Raw genomic sequence first — 14,371 nt, forward strand, 5'->3', positions numbered from 1 at the left:
ACCATTCTGTGATTCTGTGATTCTGTCCCAATCAGTTATGTTTCTGACTAAGTACATCCTTTAACATGTGTCATTCTGTTCTCTGTAGAATACGTTGATCCTACCAATAGTTCTGTTAAAGATTAATTCATATGTACATGTATTCTTTGCTAAAATATATTCTTTCTGGACATGTATCTACCTACATAAGATTTCATTTTTGCTTACTGTTTCTCTATTTGTATCTTAAAATTTCTAGTGTTGCAAAACAGCAACAACAACAACAACCAGCATTCATTAAGCAGGAATACAGCTTCTATCTTATAATATATATATATTTTACATTTGAGCATATTCAAGCATCACTCAGAATATCTTTCATTAGCCCTAATTACCTTGTGTTTATCACATTGCTATGTTGCTATACAAACCAATGTTATTAAAAAAAAAAAAAGAGTTTTTATTTCAATGGTCCTCTGTGTAGAAAAACCTGTTTGGAATGGGAGAGAAAGATTACATTTGGAACAGAAGAAATGAAAGAATTATCTTATACCTACAGAAAGTAATTTTGTAAATGTCATGTTTTACGTTGAGAAGTTATTGGATTAGCCTTTTGTCGCTACACTTGAAATATCCTTTAAGTGAACTTTGATTGATAAAAGTGAATTTGATTTATGTTTTGGTACTACTGGAGTAAGAAACTACTGCTGATAAAAAGGAGAAAACAGGAAGAGGTTCAACTACATCTCTTGTAAGTAATTTTCAAAATATATACAAACACCTGTACAGTCTTCAAAGTGAACATTTTACTAGTTAATGCGGTTCAAATAAGTGAAAAGTTTGATATTTCCAATGTGCTTTTATCTCAGCATAAATAAAATATATCAAATCTTTTAGTCAAAGAATAAATTTCAGAGTCTGGCCTGCACAGTAATGGTATTAAAAAACTGTGTATAAGAGCTTATTCAGCATGCAGTCACATTTGTGTACTATACACCTCTGCAAAGTCTTATAAAATGGTATTAGAAGGCTATCAAATTTAATCAGCCAGTCAGTTCCAAGCCAAAGTCTTGCACTCCCTACATCTTAAACCTGTCATACTAATACAAAACAGGCACTAGCTGTTTCCATTTTTGAAATCTTATTTCGATCATATAAATAAGTAAAGCAAAAGATTGCCTCGAGCCAAGGTTTTTTTTTTTTCTTATCATTAAAGCAACAAGTCTCCTTCAAGGCTCCTTTTCTTTATGGTTCTGCCATTACAACTATATTGAGGCTACACAAAGATGTAAGACTACACAAAGATGGGGAATGGTGCACATGACTGCAGTGCTGAAATGGAGGGATATAGGCTGTTTAGGAAGGAGAGGCTGAGAAAGTGAGGAGGGTGAGTTGCCTTTTATTTGGAACATCTGGAAAACATGGAAGTGTGCCTTGGGATGGCTCAGGCATCAGTCAAGTGCTTCTGGGTGAAGACTAGTGGGCAGACCAGCATGGGAGTTATTGTACTATCTGCTAAAGACTTCCTAATCAGGAAGAAGTAGATGTGACCTTCTTCAAACAACTGTAAGAAGCCTCATGCTCATGGGCTCAGGTCTTCATGGGAGCTTTTAATCACCCTGATGTTTTCTATATGGATGATACAACAGGGCTTATGCAACCTGATAGTTTTTTTTAAGTGTTTTTAGGACAATTTACTGGAACAGGTAACTGAAGAGCCACTAACGAGAGGTGTTCTGCTGGACCTGATATTTACAAACTACAAAAACTAGTCAAACAGCTGAAAGTCAGTGAAAGTCAGGGCTGCCTTGGATGTAGAGATCAGGACATGATGGAGTTCTGGACTGAAAAAAGAGAGAGGCGGAAAAAAAAAAATCCCTTGGATTGCTCCTCTTTCCAACAGAAGAGCAGGCTTCAATCTTTTCAGAGATCTGTTTAGAAGAATCCAATATGATAAGGTCCTGAAGAAAAATGGTCCAGGAAAGCTGGTTGGTATTCAAGGATCACCTCCTCCAAGCTGAGAAAAGGTCCATCCAAGCAAAAGGAGCAGGAGGCCTGTGTGGACGAACAAGAACCTTCTAACTGAAGTCAGGCATAAAAAACAAGTGTATACAAAGCAGAAGCAGGGGTGGGTGACCAAGGGATAGTATGGAGTTGTGCCATTGTGCAGGGATTGGATTACAAAAATCAAGGACCAACAAGAGTTAAATCTCATAAGAGGTGTGTAGGGCAGAAATAAAGGATTCTACAAATACATGAACAGCAGAAGAAATACTAGGGAAAATGTGGGTCACTGCTGAATGGGAAGGTGGAACTCGTGACAAATTACATAGAAAAGACTGAGGAACTCAATGTCTTTTTTTCTTAGTCATTACCATTGAAACCAGCCTACAGGAATCCCACACTCCTGCTACCAGAAGTGTCACGGCCACAGCCTTATGAGGGTTGCCCAACCTGTGGGTGTCTGATAGTTGCAGACTTGGGTTTGTAAGATTCTATGATACACAAGGACACCGTGGCTCAGTTTCCATGAATTTGTTTATTAAAAATTGCTACAAATTACTACTGGTAAAACAAATATACATGCTACAAGTTACTGCAGAATTACTAACAGTAAAGCAAGTATATACATATGATCATGTACCTGTACGCACACCTATGTATCTATTGTGTGAGGTGTTACCAGTACGAGAACCACTGGCCTGCTCCCAGGAGTAGGGCTAATTGAGGATGGAAAACCTCTGTTCATAAATGATCCATGTCACAGAGTCTGGAGTCAGACAGGCATCCCCGGTCCAGGGGATGCCGTCCAGTCTGTCCAAGAGACCTCATGCAGAGAAGCTTTGATAAGCTCTCATTATGAAGACGTCTGTCCTTCCAAACAACCGCTACACATATTGAAGCCCTGCTTCCCAGGACATGGCCGAACATCACTCACTGATGGGAAGCAGAGAATTCTCTCTGTGCTTCTGATTGTCCTTTTTTTTTTTTTTTTCCTTCCTTTTCCCTTTAAGTAAATTAAACTTATCTCAACCCATTTTGTTTTTTTGTTTATTTGTTTTTCTTTCCAGCATACTTTCTTCTCCTCTTCTTCTGAGGAAGAGGAGTGAGAGAGTGGTTGTGGTGGATTTCAGCTGTCCAGCAAGGTAAAACCACCACAAGGTAGTCAAAAAGTGGAACACAACGAGAGAGATCGTATAATAACCATCTCCTCTGTAGACATATTCAAAACCCAACTGGACATGCTCCTGGACAACTTGTGCTGGTGTTCCTGCTTGAGCTGGGTAGGGGAATGGAGGTGGTTGGACTTGATAATCTGAAGTGGTCCCTTCCAACCTAAATTAATCTGTGATTCTGTGAACATCCACATTAAGGTGCAAATTATTCTTATTTTTGTCACTATGTTGTGTAAGAGAGGAAAAAGTCAGTCATTACTTAATAACAAAGAATATTTACCTCTTCTGATTTATCACTATTAACAGTATTAAAACATTATCAAACAGATTTCAATTACAGCAGCAAAGAAGAATTCTTTAAGCACAATATTTATTTTAATAACATGCAGTTGCAATAAAACAATGTAAATAATTATTATAAATGCCAAAATGCTTTTGACAAAGCAAAGCGTTATCAAAATTAGTAAGGAGGGCATCCCTTTTCACATAAAATTTTGAGTCTAGTAACAGTAATGTGATCTGACTGATCTATACTTGTTTGGTCTTGTTTATGTCAGAACAGATCTGTATTCTAGCCTGAATAGCTGGGAGCAATCTGTTTCAATCCATATTCCTAAGAAGTTTGTGAAGTCCTTTTGTACATTTAGTAGAAGAAAAAGAAAAAAAAAGAAAAAAGAAAAGAAAAAAAAGAAAAAAGAAAAAAAGAAAAGAAAAGAAAAGAAAAGAAAAGAAAAGAAAAGAAAAGAAAAGAAAAGAAAAGAAAAGAAAAGAAAAGAAAAGAAAAGAAAAGAAAAAAGAAAAGAAAAAAGGAGAAGAAGAGAATGAGAGGAGAGGAGAGGAGAGGAGAGGAGAGGAGAGGAGAGGAGAGGAGAGGAGAGGAGAGGAGAGGAGAGGAGAGGAGAGGAGAGGAGAGGAGAGGAGAGGAGAGGAGAGGAGAGGAGAGGAGAGGAGAGGAGAGGGGAGGGGAGGGGAGGGGAGGGGAGAGCAGGGGTGGGGGTGGGAGTGAGGTTTGTTTTTTATTCATTTTGTTTTTCTCTCTCCAAACAGGTAGAATTTTACATTCAGTACATTCAGGGGTAGTATAAAACCCTCAGTTAATTTTTCAGGGAATTCCATTCTAAAATAAGATTATCAAGACACCAAAAGAAGAAAGCCTGGGCTGGAAAAGACAGACTATGGGTTACAGCCATTGGGCTAGACAAGCAGCCATCCTTGGGTTTTGTTTTTGTTTGTTTTTTTTTTCAGATCTTTTGAATGATGAGCTGCTGAAGGATGCAGAGAGGGAACAAACGAGCGAAGGAGAAACAAAGGAAGGAAAAAAATCAGTGTTCTAGAATAGTGAAATTGAAATTGTGAAGTATGTTTTATTGTCTGCTAGGCACTGAAACCTTGGAAACCTAGTAAATAAACTTATACAACAGCTGTTCTTAATCCTAGTATTTCTGCCACTACAGACTAAATTTAAACCTGTAAATTATCACACACTTAAACATCCCTGCCCACACTTTGAAAAATATGCAAATCTGTAGGTGATGCCTCGTATCATGCAATAATGTGCGCTTGGGAGTCAGAGAAGATGAAATTCAAACTCTTTACATTCTCAAATAAACCTTAAATCTAACCTGAATATTATCTGAGTCAACCAAAATGAGTATTTATTTTTATATCTGTCTGTTTCTTTGGCACTATTTTCAACCAAGAAAAAATATTCACAAAGTACCTATTTTAAAACAAGTATCTATTTTTTACATTAAAGGAATGTTTGTCAGCTGTTTTGGATATCTATGTTTCTTTAAAGTCATACAGCACTAGTTACCATAGCTCTAGGGTAACAAGCAATTATTAGCTGACAACATCACCTCTCACATCAGAAATGGTTCAAGAAAAGGAATGGTCATACTGTGGTAATTGCACATTTATGCTACTATTATTTGATGTTCCTCAAGATATATAGATATAAGAGACTGAAGAACTGCTATGGTTTTCAAAACAAAAAAAATCATTCTTGATTCCTTAATGTTGGATTTTATCTCATGCAGTATGCTGAATGCTTAACCACGTCCCATAACAGCACATCTTCTGAGAGAAACATAGCTGTATCAAAAAAAACATTCCAAAATCATTCGTGTATCATGCTATCATGCTGTCACTCTAGATTCACATAAAAGGAAAAAAAAAAAAAAAAGAAAAGCACCTATGCAAAGAAAATTCATTGTTATGTAGTAAGGCTTTCAAAGACAAAGATGCAACTGAAGACTATGGTCCAGTGTGACTCAATTTCAGTTTCTTTCTATGCCAAAGCATTGGTCCCAAATCCTTCTAAACTTACCTTTGAACCAGCTTTGATCAGTACCCTGGTTCAAGCAAAGTAGATGAGAATAACGTAATTCAAATATTAAGATATTTTCCCAAGTGGAAGAATACCTTCAAGTTGGAATAGAATATTACAGAATAGAATATTACAGAAAACTACAGAATATTGAATAGGACAGCATAGCATAGCATAGCATAGAACAGAACAGAACAGAACAGAACAGAATAGCTGGAAGGAACCTTCAAAGACCATCTAGTCCAACTGCCTGACCTCTTCAGGCTAACAAAAACTTAAAGCATATTACTAAGAGCATTATCCAAATGCCTCTTGAACACTCACAGGCATCAACCTGGAAGTGATACTAGGAAGCTTGTTCCAATTTTTGACCACCTTCACAGTAATGAAATTTTTCCCACTGTCCAGTCTGAACCTTCCCTGGCACACCTTTGTGCTATTCCTGCACATCCTGACCTTGGTTACTAAAAAAGAAGGGATCTGCACCACCCTCTCCATTTCCCATCATCAGGAAGTTGTAAAGAGCAATGAGGTTGCCTCTTAGACTCCTTTTTTTCCAGACTGGACTACACAAGTGTCCTCAGACTCTCTTTATAAGACATGCCTTCCCACCCTTTTAGCAGTTTTGTTGCCCTTCTCTGAATGCTTTCAAGTAACACAACATCATTTTTATACTGTGGAGCCCAGATACCATGGTTTAAAACCATTTTATCTTAGACTTAGAGCAAGGCTTCAGAATAAGGTCTCTCCATGTTTCATGTTTGGCACTAATACCTCAGTGGTAAATTGATTCTCATTCTTGTCTTCCCAGTAACCGTTAACCTATTCCATGGCATACATTGACTCTGTCAGTGATACATTCTGCCAGAAAGAAAATAATGCCATCTCAACATCCCTTGGGCACAGATGGTTTAGTGTTCATTCTAATGAGATACTGAAAAAAAAAAAAAAATCCTACTTAAAATTAGGATTTCTAAGAAATTGAGATTTTCCCTTCCACAGTATACAATATCTATCATGTCTTGTTTTTTATCAGTAGAATATCAAGAAGATCAAGGTATTAGTAGGAACTTCAGTGTGTTCTTATTTAGTGGTTTATTTTTTTTGAATTGCTTTCCAGTAAGGAAAGAGGAGAAGCAAACAAAACAAAACAAACAAACAAACAAACAAACAAAAATGGATAGGGAACAGGGGGCTAAACACTAAACATTCTACCATAGCTCAGCTGGTTGACTAACTAGCAACACCTCTTATAAAATATGCAGTTTTCAGGAGTCTGAAAATGGTTGTATTTTACACCAAATTTTCCTATATTTTGCATCTTTTAAAAGATAGCTTCGACACTGTAAACTAAATTTTAACTTTATTTATTTATTTTGGACAGGCAGATTGAAATGTAGATGCATGAACCATATGGGTTTGAAGTTTAATTGTCATGGAAGACAAGAGATCATCATTCTCTAATATACTCCTCTAATAACAGCCTTTCCCATGTTCAACTCCTATTCATTCTTCAAAAATACTTCCGAAACATTATTTACTTGCTCTTGTCTTTTGTATATGTGACCCAGTCGTGTCAGAATACCAAATTTCACTAGTTAAAGCAAAGAAAGATTAATATGTAGTAATATTTAAGTTTCATTAGCAGTAGTTTCTACAGAATTAATATAAAAATAATGTATCAGTAAGATGTCTGTCTCTTATGCTAAGTTTGTTCTGGTTCCTCAAGTTGAAATAAATTGCTGATCTTGTTATCCAAAGAACCACAGTGTTCAAAATAATAATGTTGTATTTTAAATAATTATGTATTTTCTTATTAGCTACATTTCTTTTGTATCTGTCATTTTTCCCTTTATTCATTCCATATTTTTCTTATTCCACGTTTTTCCTTTTTAATTGAAAAAAAAAAATCCTTGCTGAGGGTTCTTGAATTTTCTATAACAATTTCCTCAAACATAGTTAAAAAACAAAGTTATTTATTATTCTAATGATCCAGTTACAGGTCTTTTGACAAAGGATCAAATTACCACTAAGTGGATTAAATGGAAGTCATTAGATATAAAAATATGAAAGTTTCTGCATAATACAATCAGAAGTAGATAAAATTCAATATATGTCAAAGTAACTTTAGAGACAATTGCTGAATTCTGAAAATAAGCTTTACTTTAAATATGTGTAATTACGTATTACATTTCTTATGGGATAGTTAAAATATCTATGACAATCTCTTCTTTCTTCACAGTCAATTCTGCAAAAACAATAAGATTTTCTTTTTATTTATTAATTTCTCTATGAATAATTGACATGTCAAACATTCAGAAAAAAAGCCTAGAATTTAAATACACTTGCAGTAACACTATGTATGATGACTTTTCATGACTTAAATGCATTACACTGTTGCTTACTCTGAACATTTCCTTCTGACCACTTTTTACAGAATCAATGAGGAACGCAAAAGAAGAATTTGGGATTTTCAAAGAATTGCTCTTTGTGTTTCCAAAAGTGAATTGGCCTCTTGTGTGTATAAGCAAATAGATAGGATAAGACTTGGACTCGATGATCCTTGTGTGTTCCTTCCAACGGGATATTCTATGATTTCATGATTGCAGATAATATGGCCAGACTCATTTCCAAAGAGAACTCTAACTTTTCACTGGTCTTTTTGATACTGCATGTAATTATATTTGCAAATAATGGTAGTTGTTCTCAAGCACAAAGATGTCTAAATACCACATTAGGCCCACCAAAGAAGTAATTAGACTCAAATGTAAAATAAAATGAGCACTTGATTAATTACAGATTTTAAAAATACAAACATAAAAGTGGAAATTGAGCTACAATACTACAAAAATGAGAGCAAAAAATATATATATACTTATATGGTAAACCACATATTCCATTATTTCTGTCTAACCACAATACTTTTATTTAGACATTCCACTTAAAAAATAACCACAAAGCTCCATCCCAAATTTATTCCAGGAAAATAATAATCCTGCATATTATAATAATAAAACTTAAAACATAAATAATCTTGGCACTCCCACAGGACGGTACAAGATTCTAACTAGAAACAATTGCAGTTTTCCCACAGTTCTCAGCAAAGTGGGCAAGAAATTGGATTGAGAAGTTGCATGTGGTGTTTTTATTGCCCTATACCTGTGAAGTTATTGGTATTTCTGTGGAGCAGTTGTGAAAAAGTTTCCATTCAAGCTCAATGGTATTTTATTCTTGATTCATGTGATTACCATACAAAGGATAACAAAGAGAAGAATCAAACTACACGTCTCCCATGCAGTTATTTTCTGTCTGTAGAGGGACACTAAATCAGCACCATTTTCTGGGATTTTTAAAGTACAGTATCTGAATTTGTATCTTCATGCCCATAACAAAACATATCTCTACAGTTTTCTCCCTCGATCTACAAAGGTTTCTGAAGTATGCCATCCACCTTCTTCTCAGAATCACCTATGAACCTACATATTAATTTTCTTGCCAGTGTTTCAAATGTTTCATCCTCTGTAATCATTTTGCAAGAAAATATTGCAGTTCCTCATGCTGGAGATGAAATTTCTCAGGTTTTTCTATTATTAAATGATCACAGACCTGCCATGCAAGTAGACAATATTAACTCATTTGAATGTTATATTTTAAGGAAGTTATTATAAGCTTATTGTTATTTTATACCATCCTGGTTACCACATTTACTTCCTAGCAACAGAATAATATTTCCTAGTGAACTTGTCATTGGTAGTGGCAACATTCAGGTGACAGAAATGTGATCTGAAGAAAAATTTAAGACAGCATTATCAAGCAGGCTAAAATATTCAGAGAAGAAGTTGATTTAAGTCAGCATTATCAAACAGGATAAAAGATTCAGAAAATAAGTCACACTGACTTCCTACCGATTATTTTAGAAAAAGCTCCCTTATTGCTCACTATTTTCCTTTCACTAAGGGCTTATTTCACTGATTTTCCTATGATCTTTTGCTGAAATTGCTGTCATGATACACCCACCACTTCCTCTCACAGTTTAAAAGTATGATGTGAAAACAGAAAGGAATTTTTTGACAAAAATGTTTTTCCATTAAATAGCAATGAATTGTTAACTGTAAGTTTTAGTGGTAACATGGCTATTTTCACAAAAATATCACAAGAATACTTCACAGGTTCAGACTCAAATCTTGTAGCTAAAGCGGAGAAGATAAGACTCATTATCCTAGATGGGACAGCAACTTAATGATCAGAGCTAACATGAGTTTATTAATGTGGGTGTGGGTGTTACCCTTGTACCCTATTCATCCCTGGCAACTCATGCCAGTCCAGCATCTGCCCCTGGCACACCAGCCCCTGGAACAGGAAAGCTCACCATTAAAGCACCATCTTCCCACCCCTCTCGTGTTGCACAGCTGGGGATGTGGGGGTGAGTTATTCCCCACATCATGGGACTGGTCCAGGAACACACAGCTGCACTTCTTTCTTACCACAGAAGTGGACACCTCAGGTGAAAGAATTCATTTTGGAGGAGCCTTGAACTTGTGTCTGCCATATGCCAGAAAAATGGCTTGCCCACAGAGCTATTAAGAGGTGAAGAAGGAGGAACAGAGGAAGAAGTCTCTTTTGCTTGTTTGCTTTTTGAAAAGCCACCAGGGGAAAATAAATAATTTTTTGAAGAGCAAAAGTAAATTGTGACACCAGATGGTTCTTGTTTATTTATTTATTTATGTATTTATTTTGGTGGTGGTAGTGGTAGTGTTTTTTGTTGTTGTTTGTTTGTTTGTTTTGGGGAGTTGTTTTTTGTTGTTGTTTTATTTTGTTTTGTTTCTTGTTGTTGCTGTTGTTGCTGTTTTTTATTATGACAAATCATCCCTGCTATCTAGCCAGCTGTAATTTATATGAAAGACATACTGATAGACAGTATTTCCAGACACGCAAATCCAAAACATAATACCTCATGCAGAATAATCCACTGAAAACATATCCCTGAATTTATTAAATATTTGCACCCAGCTACAATCTGACACTGAACAGGGAATTGCTGTATTGGATTTGGATGATGGATACCATATGTACAGACCCATCTATAGCCCTCTTAACTTCCTAAAACTATCCTACCTTACCTGCTCACTCTTCCTAGTGTAGTGTGGCTGGTGGATTCAAATGGCAAATGGGTTTCTATTCAATAGCTGATGGTTACACTGAATTAGGAGATCGCTCTTCTGACTGCAAGAGCAATTTGTAAGGTATACAGGCCTTGATCCAAAGACAGAAATACAAAGTACACTTTCCACTGAATTCAATGGTCTTTAGACAGAATGCTCATTGCTGACTGAGGGTTTGGCACAATGAATTCAAATGTAAATGGACAGTATGACAGGGCCTGGTTAGTAATATATGAGTAACCTGTGGAAAATGCAAAATGTTTCAACTAATAAGCCAGATGTTGAAGTTGGAATAAATGTCATTATCATTATTACCAACCAAAGATGAAAGGAAGGGAGAATAATGCCATTGAACCAACAAAAATTTAAAAATTCAACACACTTTTCTGTTCAACTTATTTCCAAGGACTTTCTAGAAATAATCACTATTATTATTTATATATTATGAAAGTTATTCCATTTCCTAGTCTCTTCACCTGACATAATACTTTAAGGCTGTGTCAACGCAAGACCACAGCGTCTCATTTGGAAAACTGCACTAGAAGATGAAGGTTTGTGCTTCAAGGGCACATTGTTGCAGAAGCCTAACACAGCATGATTATGAGATAAAGGCATTTGCTGAGGTCATCCACCTTGCCACAACATTGTCCTATAAAGAGGAAAACATGAATAATTTACTTACGCCTGAAGTAGCTGATAACCTGTAACTATAGATGTAAATAGAAATACTTGTCTGATGCCATCTGTTGCTGAACAATGAACGCAATTATTATTGCAAGGTCATTCTAAAAGAAATGCTTTCTATATTTTAGGTGAAGTATTTGATGAAGACATAAATATCTGTCTTCAGAATTAATTAGTAAAAGTAGCCTTCCAGGAGTTAGAGACCATAGCTCTATAATGTACAAATGAGATTACAGACTGATTAGTTTATTCAAAGTCTTAAGGCTGAGAACTAATGAAAAAGGAAAAGGATATGCTGCCTTGCCCAAGATGCAGAAGTTGTTTGTGTGTTTGTTTGTTTGTTGTTTGGTTTTTTGTTTGTTTGTTTGGGTTTTGTTTTTGATTTTGTTTTTGTTTCCTTTTCTGTCCTGTTTGCTTGATTTAAACTATGAACTTTATCTAGACCAAGCCAATTCTCTGTACAACAGTGAAACACATTGATTTAGGGTATAGATTTGTCCTGGGAAAGCCTGTTCCAGTATTAAGAGATATATTTTTCAGGTCTCAAATGCCCAAAGGAATTCTTAAACAGAGCTGAAATCTTGTCATATGCCATTTGGCGTGGCAACATCGACAATATATTTCTAGTTTACAGCAGTGCTGAGCCTAATTTCTGGGCTCAAGCCAAAAGGTTTAGGTGTTTTTTCCTCAGTGTTCAGATATTTTGGTTCAGATTGCTGGTTTTCTTCTATATTTTGTGTAACATGAAAAATATTTGCATGAAAAATGCAAATGCATAAAATGCATGAAAAACATGCATTCACACAGTCAGAAGAGATTAAAATTCCAAAGAGAAATGAATTCAGGTTAGAAAAGATTAATAAAGGGAAAAATGAATTACTTTAGAGTAACTTCACTCTAAAGTAGCAGAGTTTACTACTAGTAAAGTACTAAAATTTAGAGTATAATTATTTTTCACTTTTGCCTCTTATTTATACAAGCAACCTTACTAACTGGACAATGTTAAAAGGAAAGAAAGGGTTGATGTCCTTGAAGGACAGAGGAATAATGCCTCCACACCATGCTTTCTGCCACATGAAATTTGCATGCAACAAGCAAGAAGATATCATGATGCTACAGCTTATAAAGTAGTGTTTACTGATGGCATGTTCCGTGATGTTGGAAGTGTCATGTAGTGCAGCTGTGATTCAAGAATCTATTTGTCTCAAGCTTTCTCAGGCTTCCATTGCTAGGAAAGTGAAGGCAATATGAGGACAGACCCTTACAGTTGTTCTTACATGCCACTTTGCTTCAAGGTCTCCTGCAGTCATTACACCCTTGTCTCTTTGCTGTGCCTCTGCCAGCCCCTACATTCCCATCACAGTGCCACAGTTTTTCTGTAGCTTTTCAAGATACAGTGTGAGATGCAGTGGATCAGCTAGCTCATGAACTATGTAGACATGGGAACTTTCAGGGAAGGAAAGATACAGCACTGTGCACAGACAGGAAGCATTTGTTTCTCTCCAGCTGAAGCCCTGTATTTCGTTTTCCATCTAATGTGTGGGCCCAGGAGGAAAATGTGGCCACTAGTACAAGAAACAGGAAGGCTGTAGGGCGTTCTCTTCCATACTCCCTCTGGGATACTTCCTAAATTAGCTTTCTTGAGGAATCAATCATATTTCTGGGAAACCCAGAGCGCGATAGACTCTTTAATAGACAGATTAAATTTGGATAGTACTATGCAGCATTTTCAGTCTCTATTGGAATCAGTGTTCGTTCCTGTTTCATTTTGCTTAGAAACACATGGTTTCTTTTTTACATTACTGTATTTTCATTATACTCCACCCTGGATAAATTTGTAGTAGCTCCATTTATTTCTGTTAGAGTAAGGAAGAGTAATATTCAACCACTGGCTTAAAACTAAATTTATTTGCTGTTTTATTTAATGTCATCCAAAATTATGCAGAATTTTAGTTGAATATCAAAGATGAATTACCAGCTTGATGGAGCAGGAATTGTGTTTTCTGTCTTATCCATAATATAGTTTACACAATGGAGGGCAGTGAACCTAGATGCATCTTTAGACAGTACCAGGACACAAAAGTTAACCACTAATATGTAGCATGTTTAAAATCTTTCTGTAGTCAATGGAAACATCCATACTAAATTCAAGTACTCTTTCTCAGACTCTTGTTTTTCATTAGAGATGACTCATTTTCACATTGACTTTCATTCACTTGAAAGTACTGTGTACAATGTTTGTCTGTTTCACGTTTTTTTTTTCTTTTTTTTTTCTGATTATGCATTGGTCTGAAAATCATATTGCATGTTAATTGTGATGAAATGTTAACAAACACAATTTAACCTCCTTTGGTCTGCCTTTTCTCCATTATTTTATTTAATTTTATAGTTTTAAAAACAAAGTCAAGTGAAGTAATAGATCAATGTGATAATCCTTCAGCAAATGTTAAAATTTAACTAGGATTAGCTTTCTTATGACTGTTTTGAATTGTATATTGTGAAAATTGGCTCCAAACTTTCATTTGAATGGCTTGCTGCAGAAGATGTCCATGTTATAAAATGAAGTTGATTTACTTTTAACAGCTGCAGTTTTCTTTGCGTGACTGTTGAATCAGACCATGAATAAGGGCTTAACATTCTGACATAAAACATTCTTTAAAAGGAAATTAAAGTAGACAAAAATAAAATCAGATCAGATCCCAGTTCAGAATTTAGTTTGTTGAGAGTAGTAACTTAACATGACAAAGTTTAGCAGTATTCCAACACAGCACTGTGTACTGAAACATTTGGGATCCACAGATCCAATGAAAGAAAAGTAAATAGTATTCTTGTTTATGCTGGTAAAAAAACAAGCGCTTTGTATGCTATGGTCACCCTGATTTAAAGACTTATGAGAGTACAAAATATGGTGTACTTTCATTTCATATGAAGTCTAACTCATAGGAACACTCTTGTCTAGCTGGGAAGGAACTTTAAAGAGAAAATGCAGTTCCCCAGCTCCTCTGCCCTTTTACAGTTTGGTTATTGCTTTTACACAGAAT

The sequence above is a fragment of the Cygnus atratus genome, chromosome 2, assembly GCF_013377495.2.
Source record: "Cygnus atratus isolate AKBS03 ecotype Queensland, Australia chromosome 2, CAtr_DNAZoo_HiC_assembly, whole genome shotgun sequence".
In the NCBI taxonomy this organism is placed as follows: domain Eukaryota; kingdom Metazoa; phylum Chordata; class Aves; order Anseriformes; family Anatidae; genus Cygnus; species Cygnus atratus.